This window comes from Eucalyptus grandis, chromosome 1 (genome assembly GCF_016545825.1).
Source record: "Eucalyptus grandis isolate ANBG69807.140 chromosome 1, ASM1654582v1, whole genome shotgun sequence".
NCBI classification, from domain to species: domain Eukaryota; kingdom Viridiplantae; phylum Streptophyta; class Magnoliopsida; order Myrtales; family Myrtaceae; genus Eucalyptus; species Eucalyptus grandis.
In genome coordinates, this window is record NC_052612.1 from 22579913 (window position 1) to 22586947 (window position 7035).

A 7035-nucleotide genomic window follows, 5' to 3' on the forward strand; every position below is an offset into this window, starting at 1 on the left:
TAGGTTCATTTAGTTGATATTTGAAGTTCGAGTTCAAAATGTCATTTGATACGTTGCACTCTAAATATGCAAATCAACCACGTAAACATTTTATTGGTCAAATGGATGATGTAAGCAAGATTTCCGTATGCATGTACAAAATTAAAACTTCCATGTCCTGACTTTGAGTTTTCTTAATGTCATTCGGCCCATTGTCAGTGTAAAAGTTAATGAACACGTTAATTGCTGAGAATTGGGAATTGAGGGGTAGAGAATTGTCAGTTTAGTTTGTGGGTTTTGTCCTGAGCTGCACGGCGGTTTTTGCAGAAATAGAGGGTTAAAAATGGTAGTTTAAAAAAAGTATGGAGAGTACGCATTACTTTTCCATTAGTTAATGTCGTGAGACATGTGAGTTAGGCTAACATCCACCGTTACATGTGGTGGGCCCATGTGCAATAAACCTGACGTAACGGTGGATGTGATATGGGCTCATATGCATCAAGTGTAGGAAATAATTAATTCATATCCAGGCCTCCCTCATGTCTCTCATTACTAGTCGAGGACCCGTGCAATACACATGCACCATCTCCAAAATTAATTATTAATGACTAAGATAGTATACTAATTTACATAATGCTCATAATACAATTGATCTTACTTTCTCATATACATGACAAGGTAGTCTTGTGCATAATGTATAAAATAAGCTTCAGCCGATAACATTGAATCTTTTGAAAAGTCTAATAAATCAAAGCATAATTCATTGATGTCTCAAATTTAATATCAAATTACTAAAATGACCCTGGAGTGTAGGAAATGGAAAATAGCTAAGGGACTTTTTATATATTAAAAGGATATAACCTTTCTCATATTTTAGTATGACTTTAGCCGATTAGACACATACCAACCGCGACTGCACGTTTGCTAATTTCTGATCTTGTATGTCACATGTCCAGTTATGCCGCATCTTGAGATTCTAAGGTCTCGGTCTAAATGTCTCCACGTTTCTCTCTCCGTGTTGGCACCATCACAATTGGCCAATCCAATCTCAAACATATCAAACCGTAGCAAAAGCTATGTCGACCATGACTTGGTAATTTTATGAGAAAATTACACTTGGAAAAAATAAAACAAGAAGGAAATCTCAACTCCGTTATGTGCTGAAACTCATCAAATTCAATTTAGATCCTAATTGTGATGTTTTAGGTTATTTTTTAAAACTCCTTTGTACATCTAATTGGATCATGACAATATTCTCGATCCATATATTTTTGGGAGCCCACCAAAAGGCCCACGTTCAGCCAGGCCTAAAGACAATTTTTGGAGAATGTAAAAGAAAGAAGAGTGAATGACACATATACCCACATGAAAGGGGTAAAGGAAAGCTCAAAGGGTGGGGCCAACGGTCACACTCTGTCAATTACTATTTAGTCACGGAGGAGCGTTGGAAAGGAGTATATTCAATGATGTCATAATAGCATACCATTAACTAATGTGGCGAGCTTGTCAATTACTAGTCAGATTCATTTAAGAGTGATCAAATAAAAAAAAATTAAAAGGAAAAATGACACAAACACTTCATGAACTTTGGCAAATGTATAATTTGGTTTGTAGACTTTTAATTTATTCAATGTGATTCTAAACTTTAGCCAAATGTATAACGTGATTATTGATTTTTTAATTTATTTAATGTAATTCATGAACTTTTATAGTCCTTGAGGTGACAACAATAAGTATTTTTATACAGTTCAAGAACTGTATTGAACACATATAAAAAATTCAAGAATCATGTTGAATAAATTAAAAATTTAAGGATTATAATACACATTTAAGTGAAAGTTCAAGGAACGTTATTTAAAATTCACACGTATTTCTTTTCAGTTTTACATTTTTGGCATGCTTTTTAAAGAAACCCAGTCATCGACTCTCCTCAAATAAATAAATAAATTAATTAAAATCCGTAGGTGTGATGGCAGGCTACAGATGTATCAAAGTTTCTGACCTATAAGCTTCAATAAATATTTGCAAAATTTAAACGGCTCGCCAAAACCCACTTTTGTAACTTTTTTCTCAGTTTTACATTTTTGGCATGCTTTAACCAAACCTAGTCATCTGACTTTCTCCTCAACTTGGTTTTTCGTTTCAGTTTCAGAGGGAAGAGTTTAAAAACTTCATCCTCAAGTCTGCGCTCACAACTTAGTGGGAGGTGCGATTTTGGAGCCGAAAAAAGAAGGAAGCAAAGAAACTTGAAGCTACAACAATTCCAAAATGTTTTGTAGTACCAAAGATATTGTGATCTTCTCTGATTATTTTACTTTCCTCTTTTCTCAAAATCTTAGTTTGGCTTAAAAGACGATTTACGATAAATTTGTTAGGTTTTCGACATTAGAAGGAAGGGGTGTCAAGTTTGTTGCCATGAGATCGGAGCAACGGTAGGTGTTTGCAAGGTGCAAATAACATTATGAATTTCTTTGTGTCCTTTTTTTTTCCCATAAGCATTACTTATCCCAAATTGTTAACAGTTTCTTTTAGTCAATTCCAGTCCAGTTTGATCGATTTTCGAGTGAATTGGCTAGGATGGTCGGACCAAGTGCTGCCTTGAATTTCGTCCTTGTAATCATGTCTCATGAGTAAGTGAGGGGTAAACGAGCAATTCATAAATCTTTTTTCCTTCCTTTTTGGATACAAGCAAAGCATTTTGCAATTCATTGAAAAGACAAATGATTTTGATGTACATTAGATATCAAGACTCTTGTGAAGACTAGACATGACTTAACCACAAAGGAAACAATTGATATATGTAAGCATTTACAATTTTTGAGTGAAGTTTGATATCTTAATATTATATATTGATGGGCTCAAATTCAAGCGATGTGACAAAGGTAAGACTTCCGTTCCAACTTCCAAAGAAGTGGATATTGTTGTGAAGGAATACCTTGTATCATCATCATTATTCTGTCAGATTTGCCGGTCTCTCTTCAATTTAATTAAAAGGAGAGAGAGTACATAGTGTAGACAAAATTGTACCGTTTTGTGCCACTAAAGCACAAATTTTGTTGTCTCTCTACCATATGGGTAACTCTCTCCTACCTTTAGGGTAGGTTTTTTGTTCCATCTCTGATGACAAACCCTAATCCTTCCTATACGGGATCACTATTTCTTCCTCCAGATTTCTGATTCTGTTCCGACGGAAAGGGAGAAACCCTAACCTTCCATCCGTTGTGATTGCCATCTCTTTTCCATTCCCTTTTGACACCATCATCCACCCACCCATGGATTCAGAGCTCCCTTCAATTGTTATGGGCATGACTTTCCTTCTCAGTTGGTTCCAATTCTCTTAAGCCAGTTTATGTGAAGAAAAATCCCAGATCATTATCATCTCCGATTCTGCATTCAGTTTACAAGGTGAAGGGGCACGTCTTATTCCAGTTCTTCAGGGCCCTGTCCAAATAGATCGAAATGGCAAGTCGGTATGATGAAGACAGGCGTTTGGCGACACTTTGTAAGAGTTTGGGTGAGCTATGGTCTGTAGAAGATGTAGTTGATGTTAAAGGTGATATTTCTGAAGAAAAAATGGTAGAGTGTCACAAAACTATGTTTGAGAAGCTTTACTCTAAACCAAATGTTAATTTCCCAACCTTTGTGAATACTATGAAAAGAGCTTGGAGAGCTGAAAACTTTACCTGTTCTTTGTTAGAGCCAGGCTATTTCTCTTTCTCTTTCCAATTTGAAGCTGAAAAACAAATAGTATTAGATTCTGGGCCTTGGTCTTTTGCTAGTAATCTACTAGTTCTTTAGCAATGTGATCCTGACACCTTAGACATATGTTATGACTTCAACCATTGTGCCTTTTGGGTGCATTTTTGCGGCCTTCCTTTTGGGAGAGTCACTAATGAAGTGGTTAGGGATATTGCATCAAAACTTGGAGAGGTAATGGAGGTGAAATTAGAGGCAAAAGGGAACAGTAGTTATAAGACTGGAAAGGCAAGAGTAAAGCTGAATTTGGAGAATCCTCTTAAGATTGGGGTTATTGTTAATTTAGAGAGCAAAAATTTATGGATAGAGTTTAAATATGAGAGGCTCCCACACTATTGCTATTCATGTGGTCGAATAAGGCATTATGCCACAGCTTGTAAAGAGATACCGTATGAAACTTTTGGTCTTGCTGAGGACTTACTAGGAAGATTTGGACAATGGCTAAGAGTAGATGTGCGAGAACTCAGACCTTATGGAAAAATCTTCTATGGGAAGCAGGAGATCATAAATGAAGATGATGAGAGCGTGCCAGAGACCCCTACCTCCTTAGTTCCTGAAAAAGAAAAGTAGCTGCAGCATCAAAATATGAACAAAATTCTCTCCATTTGTGGGCAGAACAATGCAGAAAATCCAACCCACAAGGAGAACAACCTTATTACTTCTCCTCTAGCAATAGTAATTATGGAAGAGAAAGGCCCTCAAAAAAGAGGAAGTTGCTGTTTAGATGAAGAGTCTGCTATGGTGCTATATGAGGAACAACTGAAGGCAGCGGAAGTGGACATGATTGAAAACATAGTAGGGGAAAAGGGATTGATTAGGCACAAATCCAAAAGCATTAAGCTATCCAACACTAAAAAAGGCAAGAGATTTTGCTCGTACGGAGCTCAAACTCCAAAGGTTCTAGCTTTTGATAACACACAACTGGTGGAGACCCTTATTAAACTAGCGGAGAAGTCAAATCAGTGGGCTTTGGTGGCTAGCCCTAATAAGCTACAGGATCATCCATGAAGATTTTAGTTGGAATTGTCAGGGGTTGGGCACGCCCTTGACAATTCAAGCTTTAAGAGTCATTGTGACTCAGGAAAGGCCCGGCATCATCTTTTTAATGAGAACAAAAAATCAAGAGCATAAGGTGCAATGATTAAGGAGTAGGTTGAAATTTCAGAATTGTTTCTTAGTGGATCTAGCAGGTATTGTAGGGGGTTTAGCCATTTTCTGGGATGACCAGGTATTAATATCCATTGAGTCTTTCTTGGATAGTTTTCTTAATGTTCAATGTCATGTCGAAGAAACCAAATAGAGAATGTATATCACATTTCTACATGCTCCCACTGAATTCCATGAAAGAGTATTGTTATGGGAGGCTATACATAGAGTGAGTGTAAATTATCATCTACCTTGGCTTTGCATGGGGGATTTTAATGAAATTCTGTATCATTGGGAAAAAATGGGTAAAAAAAGAGCAAAAAACTATCGGTTTACAGCTTTTAGAGACTTTTTGCACCAATGTTCCTTAATGGATTTGGAATGCAAGGGCTGTGTGTTCACCTGGACAAATAATAGAGTAGGAGAACACCTAGTTAAGAAGCGCCTTGATAGAGCTCTATGTAATTTGGATTGGAGAATTGAATATCCAACCGCCAAATGTATAGCATTACCAACCATTGGCTCGGATCATAGCCCTCTTATAATATCACTTTACCAATGAAAGGAATGGAGGAAAAGGGTATTTAGATACGAAGCTTTTTGCTTAGGGGATGAGGAGTGTGTGCAGTCAAGAAAACTTGGGCTGAAATTGAATCCCAAAGGCTAAATATAGTGGAAAAACTGTAGATAGTGGTACAAAAGCTGATAATGTGGAGTAAGAACAGATTTTCCCAATGCTAATAGGAAAATCGAGTTGCTGAAAAGTGAGCTTCAAAGGTTGATGAATGAAATGGAAGCTTCTCAGGAATGTGTGGAAGCAAAGAAGATATCTCAAGAGATTGAATACTTATGGCGGCAAGAGGAGATGTATTGAGGAATGTGGTCTAGAATTAGTTAGTTGAAATGGGGTAATAGAAACACTAAGTTCTTCCACGCTACAACTATTAAGAGATGATCTAGAAATGGAATAACCATGCTAAAGAATGCTGAAGATGATTGGGTGAGAGGGGAACAACTTTTGAAGCAAATGATGGAGATATATTTTAAAAATTTGTATGAGTCAGTGGGGTCTTGAGACTTTCAGCTTATTCTTCACCAAATTCCAACTTCTGTTGATGAAACGATGAACCAACAGTTGGTTAAATATGTTACTTTGGAGGAGATTACGGTTGCAATGAACCAATTAGGAGCTACTAAAACCCTAAGACCAGATGGGCTTGATGGACTCTTCTTCATGAATCATTGGCCAGCTATAGGTCGGGATATTTTTAGGGAAGTATAGAATTTGTTTGATACGGGTTACCTAAATCCAGCCATGAATAGAACCCAAATCACCATAATTCCCAAAATCCCAAATCCTGAAAAGCTTGAACAATTTTGCCCAATCAGCCTCTGCAATTTTGTGTACAAAATCAATTTCAAAGTATTAACCAATAGACTTAAACCCCTGCTATCAAGTCTTATTGCTGAAGAACAAAGTGCTTTTGTGGGGGGTAGACAAATTCAAGACAATATCCTGATTGTGCAAGAAATACTTCATAGAATGTGAACTCGGGAGAGAAAAAATAAATTCCAAGCTATTCTAAAACTAGATATGCAGAAGGTGTATGATCGGATTGAATGGGACTTTCTTCGAGCATGCTTACTCAAGATGGGATTCTATGATAAGTGGGTACAATGGGTGATGCAATGTGTTTCAACGATTTCATTTAGTGTTAATTTCAATGGGGAACTCCTACCTTCATTCAAGCCAACCAGAGGGATTCGAAAAGGTGACCCGCTATTCGCTTATCTCTTCATTTTAGTGGCAAACACCCTCTCTAACTTGATCAAACAAGCTGTAGCAGATGGTACACTCTGAGGAATCAAGCTGAATAGAAGTTGTCCTACTCTATCACACTTGCTATTTGCAGATGACTCAATTTTCTTTCTCCATGGAACCATATTAGAATGTCAAAATCTGGCAGCCATTTTACACCAATATTGTCTTGCATCAGGCCAGGCTATTAATCTTAATAAGTCAGGCATTTATTTTAGTAAAAGGTCCAGTAAACTTGAGAAGAAATATGGCTTCAGAATTGAGAGTTCCAAAGATAGAGAAAACAAGGGAGTATTTAGGAATCCATTCGGATTGGAGAGCTTCCAAGAAAGATA